The following is a 25963-nucleotide window of genomic DNA, read 5'->3' on the forward strand; positions in this document are numbered from 1 at the left end:
TTTGCAAATGAATTAGCAGAGGTGTATGGGTGGCAGGATTTTAATAAGGGAGTTCCATTGGGAAGAAGGGAGATGGATGTCATACAACCTACAAAGGCCTCAAGGATCTCATTCTCATCTCCTTCTTCAGTATAATAATGCCCCTCACCTGGGGCTTTCTCCCAAGCACAACCCTGAGCTCCCCTACGCAGGTGATCCTCCCTTGCTCGCCAACCCCCAGGGTTTGGATCTGAGAGCACCAGCCCTCCCCTTACCACCTGAATAAAGGATTCCTGAGGTCCACTTAATAGAATACCTTAGGGTTTCTCACAGTGTACTTGGGATAAGTATAGCCCCAAGCTACGGAGCCACCTGATTTAATACTGCAGACCAGGTTTGCGCTGAGTCCTGGCTGCTATCCTCCCATCACCTGGCCAGATGGTCATCAGGATGATGTGTGCGGCATGCTGAGGTTAGTAGAAGTGCCTCCACCTTTTGAATTCAGGCAGTAGGACCACAACCCTGTGGCTGGTTATCAACAGCACATTGTTCATAAACTCCTTAAACCTATAAAAACAAGGTGCGATTGTTGTTTATTTACTGGTATATACTTTTAGGAAAGATTTCCCTTAGATGCACTTTTACCTGTGAACCCCCCTCCCCAAACTTTTTGCTTTGGCTTGGAGTACTTAACCTGACTTTTTCCAGTGGAGCACAGCCTTCAGATGACTCCTCCTGGGCTTTCACTAATTTTTTATTGGGAAACTGACACGTCTTCGACTTTCTTGCCATTTCTTGGTAACATTTTAACTATATGCCAAGTACCTTACAGTACCGCGCATAGGGGGTCCTTTGGTTATATGGCCCTAGCCACAATCTAAGGATTTTTTGGTGTTTGTACAAGTGTTCAATATATACAAGACAGAGCTCAATCCCACAGGGTGCACCAAATGACTTACTGACAATAACTAAAAACCATCATAAAAACAAACAATTCATTTAAATCAAATATACTCATTAAAAAGTTATTAAATCAACTGGTTTACAAAAATCAATATACGTCAAAGTGAGACACCCAAAACAAAGGACATCTTAAATTACATACAATGTATAATCATTACAAATTGGTATCGGTGTACACAAGTCCCTTGTATACTATTTTCTTAATATGATACAACTATTTAGTTTTTAATCCCTGTTTCATTCCAGTGGATTATCTCAACATGTTTCTGTTCTTAAGCAGCCTAGTCTTGAACATTCATCAGGAGAAGAAAAATAACGATCCTAGTACACGCAACAAGAGTCCAATAAAAAAGCTGGATAGGGTGCAACCTGTGAGGTATCCATAAAAGAAAGGACAAAGTGTCAGCTCGTAGTAGGTAGATGTATTTGTTGTAGTTGCATAAATGCAAACAAAAGGACCAGAAAAGGAAAAAAATATACTTTAATTGGTGCTAGTGGGGGCTCTCAACTTCATCAATTAAGTTGTGGTCGGCTGGAAAATCGAGCCTGCTGTGTATCTACTACAAAAAAAGAGCTAATGATAGCCTTTTATAAAAGAACAAAAAACCATGGACAACATTATCTTAAGGTAAAATATCATCAAGATTTGGAAGGCTACGTGTATAATGTAGCTCTCGCCTGCAGTTGGGTGCAGCCAAGTGTGGTGTGCCTAGGATCAACTGGTGGCAGCGGTTTACTTTTAAAGTATTTTTACTTCATTTTAATGGACCATATCACGTTTACCGCATTTGGCCCAAGACTGTGGCAGCGCCAAAAAGGGCTGTGCCACAAAGTCTTTTGTTCTGTCCTTTGGCCATTTTGTCCCTTTGTCTTCCCCCAGGTCGAGATAACCGGGTATTCCTTATTTGGGCATGCATCCTCCTGTGAAAACCGGGTTCCTACAGGGTTGGGACTGTCTGGTCCCAATCTACACTTCTGGTGCCAGTATGTCTGGTAGCCATGAATGATTGGAACCAACGTGGGCCACGATTGGCCCACATCTGGCGTGCATGCAAGAGAGCAGATCGTCAATTGGCTATCTGAGAGTTGAGTGCGTACCGAATCTTGGATAAGAGAAGAGGCTCTGCATCCATACCAGGTCGATCTACTGAGCTTCACACCGAAACTCATAAGCAGCAAAGTATCCTTAACAAGAAAGCAGACTCGATGAACCACCAGTGACGTGCTTGGAAGATTTGGCACCCTGACCCCACTGTTTTCCCGTCGGACCCCTGTTTCTTTGTCAAACCAAGAAGACATGGAAGGGGACTTTGCCCCCTTTGGACTAGTGGAAATAAATACGCTCGGCTTCTCCTACTTATCCTCGAAAAGAGCCTCTTTGGAAGTTTTCCTGGGCCAGTGAACCGAATATCGCAAACCCAGGGTATTTCTCACAGGAATGCTGTTGTCCCGAGTTGAGACTCGAGACTCTGGGAATCGCTAGCTTGTTGTCCTGGGCTCTCCCGCCAAATCTCATTGGCCTAGCTCCTCTGGGTTGCGATTTACAAGAGTGCACCACGCCACAAGCATTTGCGGTTCCTTTATCACCCGGTTATGGTGACCATCACTGAAAGTGTCTGCAGTTCTTGCCTACTGTGTCCTGAGACGTGCTGCAGCAGAACTATCCTTCTTCCTTCAAGGGCTGAGAAAAAGCAAACATCCTGCTACGGACGATCGTCCCGTACCGCAGGCGCTGAGAGCCGGAGCATCCTGAGGCTGCAGGGTTAACACATACAAGTGAAGTGGGCTAAACTGCCAAAGTTTGGTACTGACTCTGTCGAGGGTCGGTGAGCACTTTCCTAATTTACCGGTGGCCCCCTGGCACATCCATCCCTTTTTACGCACAAGTGTCCCTCAAAAGACACTCACTTTGGCTGGAATAGCCTGCGCTCCCCAGCTATTCCCTAGCTACAAAAGTCGCTTTATCTGCAAGGGTAGTCCCTCTTCTAGGAATATGAACTTATTCCTCAAGCTCCTTCCTGAGCAGCTACAGCCATCTGAATAAAACCCCCTTTTGCATTTACACACAACCACGCGTTGTTAATGCACAACTGTACTTTGAGCGGTAGGCTCCTCTCTTGGTAGGGCTGGACTACATAAGTTAGGGATTGTTGATGAAGGACTGCCCAAACTGATATCTGTGTTGATTTAAACCCTTTATGTTACAGGCTGTGGTTATTACCCCCCACACTCCCATCATCAGCCTTAGGACTAATCACATTATTGTATATATGTTAGATAGTGAATGATTGTGTGTGGTATTGTTTCTTCATAACTGTTTCTTCATAACTGTGGTTTAATTGTGTTTTGATTATAATAAATGTATTTTTGATATACATTTGTTTTAGGGTAATCTGTGGAGTTTTTACTGTGTTGGCTCATTGTGGGCTTACGATCATTCTCACCCCTCCTGAGACTTAGTCTTGACCACCTGCCAAACTACCGTAGATTGGTCTGGTTTGTCGAGAAGGTTCCCCTGTTCCACTAATCTAGGGTGGCCTCCTAAACCTCTGCCCACCAGGTCAGAGTTTAGAAATCTATCTTAACCATAATAATGTCAGAGCTCTGGTTATCCCCCAAAACCTAACATGCAAAAAAGTGTGATACCGCCACTAGGGTGATAAGATTGATACCATTCCCTTCTCCTGGCTCCCAGCTAGAACCAGTTTAGACAAACCTGGATATACATTTATTTTCTATAATAACTAGAAATACAGAGCAGGCTACCTGGGGGCAGCCCTGTCCTGTGGTCATAATCTACCTACAGTAGCAAAAGTGTCCCTTCCCAGTAATGACAGGGGCTTATAAAAGACATATATGCCAGTATCTTTGGTTGCTGCCTGCTGGTTAACTCATGCATCCTTTCATTGAGAATACCTGTTGAGGCATACAATGCGGCCACTAACAGCACGGCTGAACTGTTCAAAATCTGCAAGGAACTTGCCAATCCTAGTGCAGTCTCTCCTTCTCCTCTGCCATCCCTGTCCCTCTGCACTGTCCTCCCTTCCTAACCAAAACGCAGGACATCTTGTCCTCCCTCTCCTCTACACCGCTCCATTCTCCCTCACCCGCTCTCAGGCCTCCCTTGGCCCTCCTCTCATATCATTGGATGAAGTCTCTAGACACGTCCTCTCTATGAAAGTCTCTTCCAAGCAGGTGCTCCCCTGCTCCTCCAGAACTATCAAGGACATCATTGCCTCCCTTTCTCCAGCCTTGGCTGATTTCGGAAAGCACTCATTTGCCACTGGCTCCTTCCCACTACTCCTCAAGCACCCCCTTGTGCACCCTCTCCTCAAAAAGCCTTCTGCTGACCCCTCCCGTCTGGCTTGCAAGCACCCTATCTCCATTAATCTTTTCCAGGGCAATCTCTTGGAACAGCTGATCCTCTCTGAGCTGATCCACCACACTGTTGGTTGTCTCCATGACCACCAAGACTGGCTTCAGAGGCACAGAAACTGCACTTCTGAAGACCTGTGAAGACGTGCTTTCTAATATCAATTCCAACTCTCCCGCTATTCTCATCTTTCTTGACCTTTCCTCTGCCTTTAATATGGTCAATCATGCCACCCTTATAAAACGGCTCTGTGATACTCTTGGCAACACGGATCTGGCACTGGACTGGTTTAACCCCCTTCCTCTCTTACTGACCATCCCAGGTTCAAATGGGCCCTTTTCTCTCCTCCATCACACTCTCCACCTGCAGCGTCCCTCAGGGCTCTATCCTTTCACCGTGGCTCTTCAACATCTACCTTGCCCCTCTAGCCCATTTGATCTCTGCCGTCTCTCCTCACTTCCACTGTTATGCAGACGACACGTAGCTCTCCTTCAAGCATCCCTCCACTGCCTCCTCTTCTTCCTCTCTCATTTACGACTGTCTGATTGCTATTCAGGCATGGTGTACTTCTAACGATCTGTGCCTTAATGCCAGTAGGATTGAGATCCTTTTCATTGGGACCCCAGCTCCCTCCTTCTCTCCTACTCTCTCGCTGCCCTCCATGCCCTCCCCACCCTCCTGAGAGGCAAAAACCCTTGGTGTCATTACGACTCCTTTCCTTCTCTCCTCACATCACAGACCTTGCCAAGAAAGCCCACTTGCAGCTGCACCCCCTCTTAGTCATTCTCTTTCCTCACCTTCCCCCTGAAACTCAATGTCTCCAGAGCTCTGGTCCTCTCTAGGCTGGACTGCTGCAACAACCTCTTCCTCAATCTGCCTAAATCCTCCCTTCACCCCCATACTACTGCAAGACGTATCCTTGGTCTCAAGCCCAGGTACCCCATGTCTCCAGCCCTAACCCATTTGCTGTGAGAATCAAATTCAAGCCCTCTGCATAATCCACAAGGCGTTCTGGGGCCTGGAACCCCACTACATCCAACTCTCATTCCCTAAATACCTCCCTGCTGGAGCCCTTCGGTCTTCTAGCTCCAACTCTCTACAGATCAGACGCTTTTCCAAGCAGAGAGTGGGGGGATAGATCTCCCTCTCTCTTCCGCCGGTGCCTCCCTCTGGAATGGCCTCCATGCACCTCTCAGGCTTGAGCCAGATATCCTTATGTTATGGAAGCTTTTCAAGAACTTAGTTTTCTCTCCCTCTCCCCTGCTAATGTCCCCCTGGCTCATTTTGACTGGCTGCCTGGTTCCTTCTGATTCTTAGAGGGCACCAGGCCTTCCTCAACCATTCTATCCCTGCACTTGGTCCCCCTGCCCCCCTCACTCCCCCTAACCGGCACTTTCCCTACCGGGTTCCCTCCCGCTGCACTAGCCTGACTGGGCCTGCACCCCCTTTTGAGCCCATCCAGTCCCGTTCCTCGCATTTAGCATGTGGAGCTTCTTTCCCCTGTGCTCTCTGCATTCCCATGGTACTTACCCACCTTGCCTCCCCTTAGCACTTACCTATCCCATGGGCCCTTTTCCCCAACCCCCCCCCTCCAGCAATTGTGCGATCACCACTCCAACCTGCACTTCCTTTCCTTCTTTAGAATCAGAGCTTTCCGCTCTGCTCGGCACTCCCCCTCCCCTGTCCCCCGCTGCACTTGCACGACACGAATCACAAAAGGCCTGGTAGGACCGTTGTTGTTTTTCTTCATCCCTATTCTCCCCTCCCCCCCCCCCCCTCCTTTGTCTTGGTGCGCCTTGAAACACCATTTGCTGTATAGGCGCATTACAAATGCCCAATAAATAAATAAATACACTGAATCCAGTGACCCGATGCCACTTCACCAACATTTCTCTGTCAGCATCTCTATAGTGAGGCACTAGGATTCCCCTGGTTAAAGAGTTTTCTCCTGCCCCCTAGACTGTTCCTCACTCACTAAATTGGGATACCTTTACTGAACACCCCCTACTGTTCAGTTATTCTGTTATTAATGCATAATGATGTCTAATTCTTTTCCTGGGTTCCTCACCCATGCCTAACTGCAAGGGCTAGCCCCTCCCCATGGATCCCTTTTGTTGTGCCTTGGCCCACAGAATGTCAGTGTTCCTGTCATTGTGATTGGATTTTCCCCTCCTTACTAAAGGTACGGGAGATTCTGAGGAAATCCTACGTGGAATTCCTCTCTGTTGGGACTCTGTTTACATCACCACTCACCTGAGTGCATTTTGCTTGGTCCAGCTAACCTTCTCATCACAGAAAGCCCCAGGTCTCTATCCTATCGACAGCTGTCATTGGCTCAAGTAGCTTTCTGTCATGGATTCACTAGAAAACATCTACTCTGATCCAGTTTCGGGGTGCTCTATGTTGCTGCCTACAGATGGGCAACCCTCCCTGCAGCTCAGTCACCCAAACAATACAGTCGCCATGACCTCACACCAGGAACTACTGAGCTAAGAGCTTATCCAGTGGTGGATTGGCCTACAGGGATTTCTGGAGATTTTCCGGTGAGGCTCTGGTTAGGGGTCAGAAATGTGAGGTCGACATCTTTTAAATGGTTTCTTAAACTTTTCTGTTTCATTCAAATATACGTTTCATCAAACACTTCACTATCCCTACTCTGACAAGGATTTCCCTGCCTATCAAAACTAAAGAAAAACACTAACGGAGGATATCTGGCGCTCACACTTAAACATCAAATGCATAAAAATAAATGGCAATTCATAGTAACAACAATGATATTCAGTCTTTCTTGGTAGCCGGGGTGAACAACCCTTCCCCAGCTATCAATATAATTTCAGTTCCAATGTTCCACAAAAAAAAACAAGAAAACCTGTGTTTATAATAAAGTCTCAATTCAGTTCTTTTCTCCTTCAATATGTCAGAAAGAAGTGTGTTAATCGACGTTATAACAGAAAAGCTTATCTTCTTTCTGAATAAAGACTTTCCACTTGATCAATTGGCATCAGTGTTATTTACAGCCAAGATGCTATGCCACAACTTCTTGTCCCAGAAGAAATACCACAGTTCTTTGTTAAGTGCAAATAGACACAACTTCTGGTGATGGTAATGAAACAAAGCTTTGGTCAACACTTAGTAAGTCTTTCTTTATGATATTGGGAGTCAGTTTGTATCTTTGTCAGGATGACTTCATAGCACTTCTACTTTCAATTTAGCAACGCTCAGCTTAGAGTAACTTCTTCAAGATTTCACCATGAGCGTCTACTCCTCTTCCTCATAGGATTCCACCTTCCATTGTCCTACTAAAGTACATAAATCTATCGATAACCAAAACACCACCACAGCTTCAGTACTGTGTGACTTTACACAATTTTCAGATATGACCAGATTCACTTTATGGTACCTCAACACCTTCAAGTAAGCAAGGCAATCTTCCTCTGGATACTGCCTTTTCCAGAGGGGAAGCCTCTTTGCCACACTTGTCTGTCTGACACAATAATAACACAAAATTGCCTTTAGATTACACTTTTCTCTGCTTCCCTACTGACTTTGAGAATGTGGGTTGTATCAGCTACTTGTAATGGTTCAAGGAGCCATTATAAGTAGCAAGCTGCCCTTTCCCCAACCTTGCCTTTACCTCTTGGTATTCTGCCAGCCAGGATACTTTACCCAGAAGCTCTGTTGTCAGTCTCTCTTGGCTTCAGGTAATGCTTGCACGCTCTTGTTTTGTGCAATGCTGGTGTTCTGTTTGGCTCACGGCAATGCTTGCACCATTCTTTGGCTCTGGGAAAGGCTGGTTTTGCACCAATTAGAGAAACACTTGGTTCACTCTTGGCTTGGGCAATGCTTGCTCTTTACCACTTGTAATGATACTGTTAACTACTTAGACTCTGTTTTCAAGTTTATTTTACTGCTTAAGTATAGATTCAGAGGGCACTCTTCCTCTCAGAATCTTTATTAAGCCCACGCAGCCATTCCTTTTATGGGTTTTCATAAAAGTAAAGTTCGATAATAAAGTTTTGCCGCGTTTCTTTCTCACACCCGTGAAAGAAAGGTTATTCGGTTATTGTTAGGCAGAATTGCAGGCAGTACCCTCTAGGATAACGACATACAATTAGGACTACAGGTGTAAGCAAAACCAACCTTGGGTATAAGTCTCTTTTACACAGTTTTGTGGTAGCGAGCTGAGCAGCCAGGCTTATCTCAAGAGGGAATGTGAGCAGTACAAGAATGTTACACAGAGGTCTTACAATCACAGTGGTTCAAGTAGACACTTCTACTCAAGGTTTCTTGGTAAAACACTTAACGTATTACACAATCATTTAGAAAACATTCCCTAGAAGGATGCAACTTAATATCATACACAAATAAACTTCAACACCAAACCAATTCGTTTCTGAGTAAATTAGGCTCCCCTGAAATAGGAGCAAAATAGCATTTCAGTCACTTTAAATAGGGTGGGGGGGTAAAGTACAAGTTAATAGAATAGATCACAAATACTTTCTTCGGCAGTGCAAATAGCTTCAGTTCACAAGAGGACTCGATTCAAGTCAATAGGCCTAGGCCAAAGTCAATGGGCTAGTGTCTTGGATAGGAAAGAGCAGTTCTTGAAGTAATCGGTAAAGTCTTTGCCAAAGTTCTCAGAAGTAGTTTGTACAAAAAAGAATCATATGTTGGGTCACCAGCTGATTAGGCCTGTAAGTTGCGAAAGTTCCACGAACTTTCACCGCAAGAGATGCGTTCTCTCAATCAGGTTGGCACAGTAACTTAATATGAAGCAAGAGCTGCAGCTGAAGACGTTGGTTCCTGGCAGTTGCTTCAGATCTCACTGTTCCTGAGCCTCAGTCGTGGGGACAAGAGGGAGGACGTCAGGGGACTCTGAACTGCATGGGATCGTCTGAAAACGCTGACAAAATGGAGTCACTTCAGTTCGAGTAGCTGTAGTCAAGCACACAAGCTGGTGTCCGTCCCCCTGGTTAACCCTAACCAGCTCAGAGAATGGTATCCAGGTGGCTTACGAGTTGATTGGTCCCACCAAGTCAAAGGAAGAAGTAGTCTGTGAAGGGGCTTATCTGTTGAGATGAGCTTTGGCGATTCGGACCTGCAGCAGGGCTTCACCGGGCAAACCAACAGTCCAGGAGTTGCAGCAGCCTTCCTCTTCCAGCTCGTCTTCGGTTCTTTCGTTCCAGTGGTCGACTCTGCTTTCCAGTCCCAGAGACTCACCTTTTAAACTGTTTTCTCCCATTCATTCCAGCCTAGCTGCCACACACCCAGCAGGGTGGCTGTCCTTGCTGGACAGTCATGTTGAGCATTTAGGACAGATCCAGTTTCTGGGAGCACCACCTCTAAGGATCAAAGGACACTGACAGAGAAAACCTCCCGGAGGGAGAGAGAGGGAGGTGATGACCCTGGGACCTTGGACCTGCAGTGGGGTGAATGATGTGTCTGTCGCCGAGCTGAACAACCACCTATGCACTCGCCAACGTGTTCTAACACAAAACAGAATTTTTTAAAAACATTTCAATGTGAAAATTTCAATTGACTAAAATTCAAAATACAGAACATGTATAAACTTTGTTCATAAAGCATTATGGCAGAAAAAAATAATGTGATCAGAAGAAACCACCCGATAATGACAATTAAAAACTAAATTTATTATTCTTGGTCACAATGCAGTGCCTCTAAAACCTTAATTTACTAAAGAAACAGCAGTACATGTGCTCTGTAGTTGAGGTAAGTGAGAATCAACATGCCAGGTTGACAAATAATTATCAAAAGGAGAAAATATATAAAAAAACGAAAATGATCACAAACCAGTAGGTGAGCATTTAATGGCCAACGTTTACTGGTGAAAAGTAGAGCATTTATGGATCAAACTAGCTCTATCATATGGAAAAAAACCTAAAGATATTTATTAGGTTTACTTTTGTGAAAGGTCGACATATGTTTCGGCTAATGGCACCTAAAAAAATCAGGCAATGCACAAAAAACATTGACTGTTGGTGCAGCTGTAGCCGTCTTCAGGACAGAGGAGAAAAGCAGTATATAGCAGTGTTGAATACTTCATAGGCGTCATGCTATGTCGTTAAGAGAAGGCACGAAACCCACATTGTTATCTTCAAAAGATCTTAGACCAGAATGTGAAACTTCGAGAGTTACTTAATTCGAGTGCGCCGTAATGGACACTGAAGAGAACCTATTTGGGCCTCTCAGGTGTTATTAAGTGCAGGCTCGTTTCAAATAGCGACTGTGGTTGCAACTGGAGGGCTTGCGCGTGGCCTCTAAAAGAAGGGGAAAAGGAAGCCGGAAATCATCTGTACAGGCGCGCCTGTGTTGTGCTTGTTAAACGCGTCTGGAGCCAGCGAGGTCCGTGATGTTAGTGAGGACGAAACCGATTCCGCTGTGGAGCCGTGTCAATTAGCTGCTCGGAGCCTACTGCTGGACAGTCAGCCAGCCAATCACGCCAGAGTGCATTTGGGTCTCCTAGGAGACTAAGCACGGGGAGTTTTGCGCACCTCCCTCACTTCCTGCCCACCCCAGACACTCAGACGCCAGAGGCGGTCTTCAGTCCTGAAGCCCGCCCAAAGGCACGAAAACAAAGGGACCAAACCTAGTTTGGCGCACAGAGACAAACACTAGAAGGACCTTACCAAAAAGAAATGGCGAAAAAAGACCGGGACCTGTTTAAACAAAGGGGTTTAAGGCACCATCTTGAAAAACATGGCTCCCACGATTTTTTAGCTACCGGTGTTCATGGTCGGGAAAAGTCATGGTAGTTCATTGTAAAACCACTCCCACCAGCCATTTCGATAGAAAAGGTTAGCATTTGACTGCTACATGAGTTTCTAGACATAGGGGATACAAGGTAACCCCTCCAGCACTCTATAGGAAGATAGTGTGTGCTGGGTGTAGTAATTTAAAAAGACTAGTAAAGTCAATTTAACCTTACATTCTCTGGAAAACGGTGGTTTATCCCAGAGAAGGTGTTTAAACCTGTGGAAAGTCTAAATGGACATCCCTGTGTCACTGCACTAAAGGTGTTTTGTAACACGCATGAAGAGATGCCTATGGAGTTATCTTAAAACTCCATAATCCAAGAATACAAGAGTAAAACGCACACCAAAATACATGAAAGAGTGGGGGGAAAAAGGCTCACACTCTTTCCAGGTAAACGAATCAAGTTCTCAAAATCTAGCAAAGTTGCTGGGGGTCTTTAAGGTGAAAATAATTAGCACATTTATGAGAATTTTCCCTAATAGTTATGAGCGAATGCTACATTTCAAGTGTTCTATTTCTAAATAATCACCAGTTGGTTTAGCATCACATTTGCTCATACACAAGTGATTGTTTACTTTTGCCGGCAGTGCTTGCACAAGGAATCAGAACGCTTAGTTAGACTCACCAGCTTCTGTATTCCTTCCTTCGTCTGCTGCAGGACTTCTGGCTTCTCTTTGGACCCACAGCCTTCCTTTTTGAGGGTGTCTCTGGTCCGGCCACACACTTAAGGAGTCTTTCTCACTCCTGAGATCCACGGCTTCACAGCATCTTCTGGCCACGGTCTCCGGCACACTTCCTGCTGTGCAAACTCTGCAATTAGGGTCACATGGGGAAAATCCGGTTTTCCTTCACACCAGAGTTTGGGGGAACAGGGCCCTCACAGGACAAGCAGTTGAAATCTGATGGCACACAGTCGTGGAGTCCCTTCGGTTCTCTCACTTCTGCCTGGATTGCAACACCGTGCTTTCTTCTGCCTACTTCTACTACTATTGCTGCACGCACTCGAGCCACAGTTCCAACTCCTTCTAATGACCTGCACCTGAGGGGGCTTTTTAAGCCTCTCGGCTTCCCTCATGTGTGGGCTTAATTGACTAACTACTGCTGCAACATTGCTCTTCAGCCATCTTCCTTGTCCCAGTACTCATGGGATTATGGGATTTGTAGTCCCCAACAGCAAAATTGGGTATTTTTGTCAACTTTTTAATTTGAAAAATAACTATATTTCCCTTAAAGGTATTCACGTGCAAATTACTAGAATTAATTGATAAAGAGGAAGGCAGTTTATTTAAGCCATTATTTACAGATTCCATTTCGCTGTTCCTTTGGGAGTAAGGGGGATTTTTATCCTTGGGGCCCTCAAATGGTCTTTCCATGGTTAAGGTTTGTACAGATCTTATATTAGCTGTGCCCACATCCACAGATTCAATATGTGGTTCAGATGCATCATAACGACAATAGGCCATTACATTCTTTGGCAACTTTAAAAGGTCCTCCCTTTTAAAGGATAAATACTGTGTCTTATACCACGGGATATGCCCTCCCACCAAACAGCATGGCCCTGGTCCCTCCCACCCACCACCAATGGCATGGCCCTGGTCTCCCATACACCACCAAATCCCACCAATGGGGGATGGCCCTGGTCCACACCCTATTCCCCCCACCAATGACATGGCCTTAGCCCCCCCTTTCCTAAGACCACCCCCCCAACAATGGGATAGCCATGGTGCCCCCACACCCCACAAATGGCATGGCTCTGGACCCCCCCTAAGGACCTCACCCCCTAAACCAAACGCTATGCCCCATGACCGCCACCCCCAAACACTATGCCCCATGACTCCCACCCCCAACACTATGCCCCATGACACCCACCCTGAGGTGCGTATGGTTTATTTGAGTGGCTGCCACTCTGTTGCAAATCCCTTTTGGTCCAGGGGCCCCTCCCAGAGTTGCCACTCTGGCATCCTGGGAGCAGGGGGGGGGTGCGTTGCTCAGAAGGCTGCCATGTAGGCACACTCGCTCTTGCCTTTGTCCTTCGCCTTCCCGTGCTGCTAACAGTGTAGTGCTTGCATGTGTTTTTATCTGGTTACCCTGTACCTTTCTCTCCAAATGGCATCTTTCCTGACCCGAGTGTCCACAGGCCTCTTTGTGGGCCGCTGATGGTTAACATCCCTGTATTTGTGTTCTTTTTTGTTAACTTTCTGCAATGAAGAGGACATTCTGCCAGCATTCTGTATCACAGGCATGGGGTGATGCAACGAAGTGTTACATAAAAAGAAACTGGCACTTGGGGGTGGGGAGCATGCAGGAATGTAGGCCCTCACAACTGCCACCGCCCTCATCTGGGGCAGGACTGGCTCTTGATTTCTCCCTGTTAAGCTTCCCACCCCAGGCTGAGAGGGGTTCCCATCCCCTCTTTACAAGGTCAGGGTACTGACCTTATCACAGGGCAAAGAGTTCGGCCCACAAAGGGGGGGCAGGGCCTTGTCCCAGTAGGAGTGGGAGCGACCGATCGTGCAGGAGCTAATCTTTAGACCTCTTTTGAATTTCCCCACATCTTGGGTCCTTAAAGTCCATCGATGGGGTATTCCAAAAATCTTACTCCTTGGAAGAGATTATGCTTACTGTTTTTGGTTGGCAATTAAGCCTTTTATAAAATCCATAATAGGAAGAAAGAAAATACATATTAAAGTAGCGTTTAGACCAGCAACAATTATGTCATGACCATTAAATACATACAAATGTATCAAGTGTACTTTAAAACACATCCCAACAATCACAATAATACGCTACACTCAGAAATTCCCACTCTAAGAAACCCCCAACATGACAGAATAGCCAAACTACATTCACTCTATACAATTAGAGCATTAAACAAATTATAATACAGTGAGTTCTAGTGTTAAAACATAGCAACAATGTCATATCCATAAAAAGATGGTATCAGGTAATAATATCCCTATATATATATATATATATATATATATATATATATATATATATATATATATATATATATATATATATATATATATATATATATATATATATATATATATATATATATATATATATATATATATATATATATATATATATATATATATATATAGTGGCTGTATATAATGTCACCGGGAAAAGGTCTTGGTGACATTATATAGGGACAGGGGAAGTGGGGGTGTCCTCCCGCATGTTCCATCTAATAATGTCCCTGCAAAAAACTGCAATTTTTCAGCGATTTCTTTTTTTAATTATTTCTTTTTATTCTTCTTCTTTTTTTTGTATGGCATTATTTTTTAGAGCAAATTATTACATAGAACCAAAACACAGCCACATTAAAAACACCTTGAGCAGCATCATTCGAGTTTTTTTAAACATACAAACCAGGCAAACTGTTAAATGTAATTAATAAGTCCCACTCAAGGTCCTACCAGTGAAGACCTAGAAGCATCCTTTATAGTTCCCTCTAAATTCAGACTGTTGACAAATCGACTACAGCGACAACTGTGCTTGTGGTAAACCCAGATAACAATTTAGGCCAGAGATTCCCAACACCCACACCATGAGTTCGGTGAAAGGGTCCGGTGTTCAAGATTTTCCACCTCATCGTTTTTTCCACAAAAGCTACATTTACCCATGAAGACCTTGCAATGGCCAGAGCAAACTAATAACTCTTTGGTCTGCAACAAATGTAATTGAAACAGTAAAAAGGTCCTCCTCGCCCTGCGATTGGGATAAATTGACAAGTAGGGGGCAAGCACCTCCGGTCTCTTGTGATCCTTATGCAGATGTTTTAAAGAGTCATAGGAGTGCATGAGCTCAACAATGTCGATCGGTCCTGGCGATAGAGTGCTATTTTTACCGTAGTTGGATCTCTCCCAAGGTCCTCCTTAGAGAGACCCTACTGAGACAAAATCATCTCATAAAAGACGGACTTCATTTAAATGTATTTATTGCGTAATATACTTTCGGCTATATGGCTTTGTATATACAACACATATTACATACATAGACAACAATCAAATCCGATAACATCCCTTAACAATATCTATACATCATTAGACTATCACAGTACATAAAATCACAGCTACATTAATAATACAACTGCAATGTAATTAAAAACATCCTAGGTTAAACTATTTAAAATTTCTAGAATTTTCTGGAAAATGTGACCATTAAAAAAAATCGAATTAATATCATCAACTTGCATACATTTTTACCATATCAATGATACAATGCTAGGGTCGAGTAGATTATTAAAAGATTTTTAAAAAGCTAGTACAAATCACAGTTAGGCTATCATAATATACAAATAAGTGCTCTAAGGAATCCAACACAGAGCACACACACAGTTGACACATTCTTTCTGGACCACTTATCCCAAGTCTCGCCCCTTTTATCTCTAGTGCTTAACTATGATTAAACGTCAACATTAGATAATATCTGAAAATCTGTGGTTTAGGATATGCCATTATATATTTGGGCAATGATATTCATGCCATCCTATATTGGCAATAATGTTCACTTTGACTCTTGGTAGCCAACTCAACAAGATGACACTCCTGGCTATACACTGCCAGTTTCTTCTTCAACCAACCTTTGAACTGGTAGTGACGGCCAGGTAAAGGATCACACTCAAAGCCTACAGACCACTTGTTATATAGGACATGATCTTACCTATTGTTCCCATAATATTACAATAATCAATCTTCAGATATGCGTGCATGTATGATACAATAATAGTGTTATTGTCTATCGACTTTAAATTTGCAAAGCACATTACTATTCTTCGTACACACGCCACCACAATGCCTTTAATTTAGAATTATAGCATCCTTAACAATTTCCTAAGGATCAGGGCTTCAAACCTTTTTAGTGCAGCAAAATAATTATGCTCCCAAACCTCAATGCCATACAGTAGCATCAGGGAAATACATTTTTTTGGATTTTTCAGGATAGCTTGGGTTGAGAAGCCAAAATTGTTCCCAATAAACACACTAATTGTGTTCACCGATTTCCCACACTTGTCTTTAGTTGCAAACCAGTGCTTATCCCATTTTAGTTGTTCATCCACGAGCACACCCAAGTATTTATATACTTTGACCTGCTCAAGTCAAATATTTTCAAACGTCCACACAAGTTGTTTAGGAGCCTTTCCCACCAAATAATCCATAGTCTTACTTTTGTCAATGTTTACTTTCAGGCCATTTCGTTTAGTGTAATCTGCCAACGCATTTAACATATTTTGCAGTCCTCTAGGAGTATGATCCAATAACTGATCATCCGCATATGCGAGCCAACCAACAGGTGCAGACCAACTTCCACTGTCTGTATCCAAATTCATGAAGTGTAATTGCATATCTGCTAAATATAAATTGAACAGGGTCACCGCCACAATGCAACCCTGTTTCACTCCACAGAGTGGAAATATCACACAGCGGGGCATTATAGAATTCTTGGGTGTCCTTATCTATATGACTCGGTGTAGAAGACACCTCCATGATATTGCCCAAATACTCAACTTCTAGATCACCATATACCAAATCCCGGTCAATTGTTGGATTATGGGAGGGAGCACTAATTGCGTTCATGCTGTTATGTACCATGGCCGTTACACATGCTTGCGCTTCTAATATAGCATTCAGTATCGACTCAGGTACTTACCTCTTCACAGTATTCCAACTCTGTCTGATCCGTTGCAAGGACTATACTAGTGAACTCAGATTTTTGACTCGCTGCAATCACCTACCTCACACAGGTTTTGCCCACTTCCACTGGTTTGAGCATGACTACTTCAAGTAATTTTGAACTGACACAACCCAGTGCCTTAATTAGTTCAGCCACAATTTCTTTGGCTGCAATTTCCTCGTCTATTTTCTTTAGTGGCTGTACTTTCGGGAAATATGATGTCAATTGTTTAGATTTCCCACCAGCTGCCGGTTTGGAGATTGTCTTGGGGGTACATATCCTATGCCCTCGCTGCAACAATATGTGGACTTTCTTCGGTGGTTGAAATACATACAGGGATTCCAGCCAATATACTATTGCTGATCCCTGCTAAGGGATCGCTCTCACTCATAGTCACAGAAACATGTCATCAAACCACAAGCAGATTTACTTTGACTCAACGCGGTACAACATCAACAAATCAAACACATTTTAAACTTGGTGGCAACTAATGCTTAAAGCAGGAACTAACGATGCATACAGGTTATAGAGACCTATATCAAAGAACAGGACAGTAAGTAATTGAAAATAGTGAGAACAAAATATCCGGGCCAGGCCAAGCTAGCAACAATCAGCGAGGCAAACAGCTGTTGCTGTGGTAACCACCGAGCAACTCTAAATGCTGTGCACACGACTCATCAGGAGGCAGCATACACAATTGCTTGAGGCTCAGGATCACATAAAAATAGACATAAATGCACTCCGCTAATACTAAAACATGCACTACACTCATCCACTTACAGTGAACAGCACTTTCCAGACACTACCGAGTGCTTTCTGTGTATGGGGGAGGATCCTCTGAATCACTGCCTACAACAATAAGAGGGAAATATGAGCCTTGTATAGAGGTTAACAAGTATACTAAAATGTCCAAAGCTGTACCATGGATCCTTTTTCCTTGTTCACGGAACTGACAGCAAAGGTCCAGAGGGACAGGTGAAGCAAACAGCACTTTCCAGGCACTTCATCATTTAAAAAGGTCACTCTTCTACTCACCATTACAGACTCCAGGTTTTGATACAGAGACCCGGCCAAAGGGATACAATTTTCCCATACATTGTTAAAAGCCTCCATATTGCTTGTGACCTCAATGAATGTATACCCAATTCATATTGAATGGCAGCTAGAGGTACAGACTACTGCAGATGTAAAGCTTGTTTCCATGTAAGACTTTCAGTATGAGAAAGTGATGCATTGGTCAAACAAAGATTAATTTCACAACCATATAATAATTCAGGAACAATTTTCCCTTCGTAGAATCTAAGTGCTGGTAATAACGAGAACCTACCATGTTTTAGGTCCACTATCAATTGATTTGTTAGGCTAATGGAAAGGGCCCCCAACCGCTCAGTGATCCAGACTTTACATAGTTGGGACACAATCTGGAAGCCCAGATAGATGAAATGATCCCCCGCTCCAAGGGCTGGTCTTCGAACCACCATGGAAAGGCAGCTGATTTCTTCTTCAATGAACAGTGCATCATTTTAGTTTTCTTTGAGTTAATGGTTAGTGAGTGACTCTCCACAAAGCTGCCAAAAAGCCTTCAACTGGCTTTGAAGGCCGATTTCTGTAGTGTCAAATAAGAAGAAATCGTCGGCAGAACTTAAGTGGGTAACTCTCAAATAATTCAGTTCAGGTGGTGCAAGTGCCGACGGATGTAAATATTCCTCCACATCAGACATGTAAAGGTTCAACAGACAGGGGGCCAAAATGCACCCCTGTTTGAAGCCCCTTGATGTGGGTATAGATCTAGACAAAGCACCAGATGCATTAAGTCTTAACCTGAATCACAGACTGTGCATGGAGCGCAATCAATAGACTGAGAAGACCCTTTGGAATTCCCCTGTTTAGTTTGGTCCAATGTAGACTTCTGCAAACTGCTTCAAATGCAGCAGATACATTGCTCGTGGCTATAAAGACAGAATGTTATTGCTTTGCCCAGACAAGGTATTGAACTGATGTTAATAACACTCCATTCAGCGAGGTACTCGTGTGCTTACGAAAGCCGGTCTGTCATTTCTTTAGAAGCAATTAAATGCTGGACTTTCAGTAATGAATGGGAGAAAGACTGTTGGTGTTCCAAAAGGATAGTTCTGGAGGAATGTAGGGAATTAGATTATTGGAGTCACATCAGTATAGGGCTAAAGAGAAGATTAGGAATGCAATGAGTTTGCTCAGAGTCTGGCGTGGAGAGTAAAAAGGCGGGGGGCCCGAGGACTGACCCATGTGTAATTTCTACAAGGAGGCAAGCGACAGAGTGCCGGTTAAGAGTTGACCAATGACCGCGTGGTGGACTGGAGGCCAACGCTGAGGAGAGCTTGGAGGAGAGTGTAATGATATACAGGATCAAAGGCTGCTGAGCCATCATGCACGATGACCATGGATGAGTGGTGACCGTGGGGAACCGTGGTGAGAAAGTTGGTGACAAGTGTGAGAGCGGTTTCCATTGAGCATCTGCTACAGAGCCCAGATCGGAGTGGGAAGTTGAGTCCATTAGCTTTCGGAAATTGCGTGATGCAGTTCAACACTGCATGTTTGAGGGCTTTCAATAACGGGGAAGGAGAGAGATAGGCTGCCAATAGGCTAGCTTGTCCTAGTCGGTGGTGGATTTCTTTATGATGGGTAACACAGCAGCCTTCTTGAAATGGGCTTGTAAGGTGCTAGCAGAAAACTATGGGTTGAAGAGGGGAGGTAGGTAGGAACAGGTTAAAGTTGCTAGTCCCTTGACTGCCTCTTATGCAAAGGGATCAGTTGGGCCACACAATGGGTTGGCAGACTGGAGGATGTGTGCCATTCTAACTAGAGTGATGGGAGAGAAGTATTATAGAGAGGACAGGTTGTGGGCACATTTGAGAAGGAAGGTGGAGGAAGGAGGAGGGCAAGTGATGGTGTCGCCTATCGCGGCAGTTTCGGAGAAGCAGGTGAAGTCAGAAGAGAGCATGACTAGGAGTAGTTCGAGGAGGGGGGATACAAAGTGTCACTACTAGCATGGGAGTGAGGGGGGAGTTTACGGACGACATTAAGTTGTTATAGTGGAGAGATTTAGCAAGGGTCAGTGGGGGGGTTCCATGTTGGGAGAACTATTTTTGCACCAGTGGCACATTCATTTGATGCATGGATTTGTTTCCGCTGATTGGTGGCTGGAGAGATGCAATGAAGACGTAAGAAGGGAAGAGGTGGGCAAAGGGAGATGCAAGTGCAGAGGTGCATTCTGCATGCTACTGCTGTGGTCTCCACTGAAGTGCCATGCAGTTCGTGGCCTTGAGAGGTAAAGATGGGTGTCCAACTCTGTACCAATGTACAGCTCTCAAATTTCCTGTCCAAGAAAGCCATCAAGTACCCTTTTCTTTCTTCTTTAAATCATGTGATGTAGAGTCCCACATTTAAAATGGAAAAGACAAAACTACAAGTGCCAGGAGTAAAAAAATAAATGTTAAAGAAAAGTGCTGGGTTGATTTCTTGTGTGTCGAACTGGGAAACTCGAGAGTTCTTCCGGTGTGTGACCCCAGAGCAAGTCCATTTTCCAGACTAATGGACCTAGCGGTCAGGCCCTTGTTATCATATCCATGCAGGAGCTGAACAAATCACCAACGGTGTTGCACTCTAAAAGCACAGCTGGAAATGGGCCAGTCTTCCTCTTGGGCGGCTGCTCTACAGCTGGTACCCACTCTGGATTGGCTCTGTTCGCATGGGAGTATGATCTAGCCGGGGTGCCCGAGCTGGATGGCGCTGGACGCGGCTTGTAAGGGACTTCTGCTGGTGCCCAATGTCTGTATTTCGATGACCCTGCAACAGTTCTGGGAGACTTTGTTCATCTCTGCATGATTGGCACAGGGACAGCGATTCAGCGATAAATGTATCGCTGCCCTGCTCTGGTGGAAACTGGTTCAGTCATGGATTGTGATGGTGTCCCTGGGCACAACACCATTTGGATAATTGGGATCCAGTCCCCCCCTTATCCCTGCCCCTGAAATTCTGGCTCATTTCTTTTTTTTTATAAACTTTATTTATACATTTAATATTTCACATTGACACCAACCAACATATAATACAATAACACAATGTTCAAGGAATACATATGCAATTCCAACATTAACTTTATCCATAAAGAACAATCAAGGATAGAAATTAAAATGGGAGAAGAAAGAAGAAAAAAAAGGAAAAAAAATTTTTGTTAAACCTCTCCTAGACTACAATAGACAACTAAGCATAGAGATCATTAAATGACGCCAAATACTCTCATATTTGTCAAGTAGCGCCTTTCCTTTAAAGGACACCCTCTTTCTCCTGGATAGCCGCGACAAACCTTGCAACCAATCCTAATTATTCGGAGAAGCATCACTTTTCCAAAATTTTAAAATTAGCTTTTTAGCTAGGAGAAGGGCTTTATATAACCAGAACAGTTTGCTGTTAGACACCCCAATACCCAATGGAATCCTACCTAGCACACCAATGAGAGGGTCTCTAGGTATAGGTAAGCCCAAAACTAGTTCAATCCCCTGGAAAACACTATCCCAAAATATCTGTATTTTTCCACATAACCACAACATGTGGCGCGTGCTACCCACCTCTCATTTCTGAAGGGACCTGCTGACCTTCAGAGCAGTCATGACCTGGACTAAATGCAGATGATGTCCTGGGTCCTGGTGTGCATTTTTACTTTCCTTTTGGTATCGGCAGGGCCTGTCTTTGGCGTGAATATTTAGGCATTTGGCACTGCAATCAGGCATTTCCAGCTAAAAGACCCATGCAGCTCCAATTAACTTGCAGATCTGCGTCTGCTTCCAAGACCATTCAAGTGAGCAACTCCACAAAGGTCCCTTTTAAAGATTTGTTTATATTCATTGTATTTGGTTATTTATATAGCACTCTTTCCCCACTTGTGTGGCCTCAATGTGCTTTTTTGGGTTGGAACGCCCTCAGTGACCATAGTCAATGTGCTGGAAAATTCTAAAGAGTTTAGATTAGGAGATGCATGTGTGCGTTTTTGCCGGTCTAAGAATTGGATGGCTGGCTAGTCAAGATGACGACTGCGTTGTCATGTAAAAAAGGGTTGCTTTTCTGTGCATGCCAAGTGTTCACATTGTGCATAACTGCAGGATGGAAGAAGGTGACACACAATATCTATACCAGGTGACCTCCACAATTCTTTTCGAGTAGGGATTGTGTTTATTATGGCATAACATAAAAAGCATGTGTAAAATGTATGTGTAAATCTTGTATGCTGCTTTTTACGCTGCTTCATATTTTCATCCATTTGTATGGTGGCGAGTGGGCACCGAACAAAATTGCAGTTTCCACTGCCCACATCCTCTCCTTTATAAAAAGGCAAGCCTTTATGCCAGGATGACGTTGGGATACTGACCCAGATACTTTAGGTTCTTCTGGCATCTGCCTGCTTTTTACACCAGCTATATGCTGACGGATTACGTAGGAATCCATTTCAAACACTGCGTGTCATGCGTAAAAGGCAGGCAGCCTTTATTCAATTTGCACTGAACCTGTAAAACACGAAGATGTACAGGCAATTACACCTGCATTAGCACGTTTGTTTTGCACTTCATACAGCATATGCCCAAAACTGCATGCAGGGGATTTGTTTGCAATTTAGTGCAAATGTAACAGGTCAGCCCCATGCAATGTATGCTTTTAAATAAACAGACCCCCTGTATTTCTCAGTGCTGAAAGCAGAGTACATTTAACATGCTATCATTTTGCATTCCAGGACTTATAGTTTTCCACACAGCGTGTGGAAAATAAAGGTACAATGATCTTCTTTTGGCCTTGAATGATTCTATAATTATATGCAAATTGTCAGGTTGCTTTCCTATGAAATTTGTGTACTTTCTTTAAGTAAACACTGCAAGACGTTATTGTTCTAGTCCTTGAAAGCCAAACCGTTAATATAATATTTGTACCGAGAAGAGTTCAGAAGATATGTAGTATGTAGTGTTGATGTTGTGGTGTTTTGTATGTGTGTATTTGTTGTGTGTGTTGCAATGTGATTTGGGTATTGGGTGGGAATTTTGGATGAGGGTTCATTGCTACATGGTTGATGTGTTTGTATTTAAAAGAATTGTTAGTATGTTGTTACTTTTGTGATTCTCACGAATATTATTATTGTTATATATGAAAATTTAAATAAAGATGGGGAAAAAAAGACGATACGAGTAAAGTGCGTAAATTGCAGACTAGGTTAACATCCCGGGTTCACTGTTTTACCAAAGTGTGTGATCATGGGCACATTACTCTATTAATGGCCCCTGAGGCCTTCACCTAGATTTGTTATTGTTGCGGTGACCATCCCTCAGTGCCCATCTCACTTACTTGAACAGCCAGGAATGGGCCTCATTACAAGTACAGTAGTGCGGGTAAAAATGGCACTAATGCAGTGTTCAGTCTGTTACTGCCTCATTACCGCCCCGCTGTACTACAAGTTTGATGGTAAAGTGAAGGATTTACCACCAGCAAAAGGTTTGGAGGTAAATACTCCACCTTACTGCCCAAAATAGGCAACAATGGCAGAATTACCACAGAGGAATTAACCGCTGGCTTAAATTCTGCTAAAATCCCCATGGAGTCCTTTGGGCTGAAAATGTGGATTAAGACCGCCCTGCCACCACTTGTAATCCCACGGTAACTCGGCTGGACCAAGTGGCAGTGCAGTTATTCTGGAGATTTACGCCCGAATAACCACACATCTCATAATGAAGGCCATAATCTCACCAGCCAATCATGGCACACGAGATTATAGCATAGGCCAAGGGTCTGCAACCTTTGGCTCTCCAGATGTTTTAGACTACACCTCCCATTACCACTGACCAGCACAGTCAATGGTGGGGGATCATGGGCGTTGTAGTCCGAAACATCTGGCGAGCTGAAGGTTGCAGTCCTCTGGCATAGACTGACATTCATTTCCTGCCCTTTTGCTGCCTGTCACCGAAGGTGCCTGGGCCATTCAGAGTGCTTCCACAAATGAGAACGAGTGAAGCTCTTTGCTATATGCCCATTAATTCTGTCTTATTCACACACCCATCCTTTTTTCATGGTTTCTTGGAGTTTCAAAGTCTAAGTGGTGGTGTGGGAGAGGACTAACCTTATGTTATGTTACTTTGCATTTATATAGCGCCTTATGTACCATTGGTATGGTCTCAAGGCGCTGGTAGGTTGAACACCCTAGGGAACCGAAGTTCAAGTCAGTAGAGGGAATAGAGAGTCATAAGGTGCGTGTGAGCACCGGATAAGTGTGCAGCAGGTGAGGCATTTGTGTGATAGCTGCTTGTTAGTGGTAGGTGTGGTGGTTGGGAGATCAAGAGTATGTGTTTGTTCTGGCAGGTTCTTATCCAGACCGATTCTGGCTGCGTTAGGCCTGAGGAGAACACCTAGGCTGGAGGGTGCGTCACCAGCTGTGTTTAGTTAGGATGATGGGCAGTATGAGGCAAGTGATGGTATGAGAACAGCTATACTGAATGGTGTCATAGCATCGCTGTGTTCTAGTTGAGTGGTGGAGTATAGAAGAGAGGTAAGCGTGGAGATGTTATATGGTGGTTACTAACACAGGAGCAGTGCAAGGATGCTTTGTTGCAGCGTTGATGTGTGCAAACCTGAAAAGATAAGGCTGTCTGTAGTGTGTACGTTTTAGATATTTTGTGACTTGGTGGTTAAAGTGCGCTCCAGTTTTCAAATATTAATGTGTGGTTGTCTGTAGTGTCGATCAGAGTGGTGTTTAAGGTGTATGGACAATTATTGTATCAATGATGGGTTCGGGTGGTGGTTAGAGACATTTAGTGTAGACGTGTTGTCTTAAGGTGGGGTACTTCCATTGTTTGACCAGTGTTTTGGTGCTGGAGTTGTGTATCGAAATGTGTTCAACTTGGGGAGTATATGCTAACACCTCAAAGACACTGCAACTATAGCGCCGCGCAGTCTTAATGGAATGATGGTAATTGTGGTACAATGCAGCTGGATATGTACCATGAACTACCATCTGACAGTCAGCAACGCCCCACATCACAACCACAGGATTACCACGCTTGTCAGCACCATGCTTTTTGTATTTAAAACCTATCGCGTTTTTGACAGTTTCACTAGCCCAATATATATTACATTCCACTATTGGCTACTAATTTAACACTAGTTGCCACAAATATTGTTTTGGGACAAAGGGAATAGAGAGCCATACAAGTACATTTCACCCGCCGAACAGTCAACCAAGATTGCCCCTCCAGCCAATCCAGTATGTGAAGTTTCAGTCTTTCCTGCGATCAGCTGCCCACTCACTTGCGTCCTATACGAGTTTAAAACGCGCCAATATTTAGAATTCTAGGGTACACAAGCAGGACATAATAAAAGGGGGTGTGGCCGGGGGTGTGGTGTTGTACATTTCGGATTATAATGACGGGACGTTTATGTTGATGCCGAAAGTAAACCTCTTTGTATTTGTTATTTACATTCAACAATTACGTAATTGGCCACTGGATGGCAGCAGCTTCAAGTGTAAGAATCCACGGAAAACTGATTATGGGAGAGTGCTTCACACTGGCGGGCAAAGTGAAGTGGAATGCAGAATACAAATAGCGGAATACACACACAATTTAGACACAAGAGGGAGAGGAACAGATGAAAAATGCGTTCGTTTGGGTGGTCTGCAGCATTATCATGTTTGGAATGTTGACCCTCGCTCTGTGATCATCTCAGTAATTCATAAATATCTTTGACAGAATCTGTTACCGTCTTGTACAGTATTTAAAATTGCAAAATACCTTGCCTTTGTAATTGGAAACAGATTCTATGTTCTTTAGAACCATATTTCAAAGCACTAACATGAATCTTGAAGTGGACATGATTAAAGGTGGGAATCGCAAATGAGTAATGCTGGTCCATTTTTTGGGTGGAATTTCTCAAGTCTGGTGGGGAACTGTCAGCGGTGACTGTCTAATAATAAGTAATGCTTCCTCGCTTTCATCGCTGCCCTTTCTTTGACCTTCAGTCGCTAAACCTGGTTCTCGATGCTCCGCAATTTCCCAGCGAGGCAACAAAGAAAAATGCCTGTTATGGTGTCATTTGTGATAAAAGAACATGAGAAAAATGCAGAGAGCTCCTTTGGAGCCACCTAAGCATTGTAATGTCTATAATTTGCTATAAAGCTAC

The 25963-nt window shown here is 43.9% G+C and overlaps 1 protein-coding gene across 1 annotated transcript in view; it reads left to right on the forward strand.

The window, feature by feature from the left end:
• Positions 1-25963, forward strand: part of CFAP47 (cilia and flagella associated protein 47) — a 3369192-nt gene that overhangs the window by 603782 nt on the left and 2739447 nt on the right. The gene's annotated exons all lie outside the window — the stretch shown is intronic.

Source organism: Ambystoma mexicanum, chromosome 7q (assembly GCF_040938575.1).
Source record: "Ambystoma mexicanum isolate Mex_15411 chromosome 7q, UKY_AmexF1_1, whole genome shotgun sequence".
NCBI lineage: Eukaryota > Metazoa > Chordata > Amphibia > Caudata > Ambystomatidae > Ambystoma > Ambystoma mexicanum.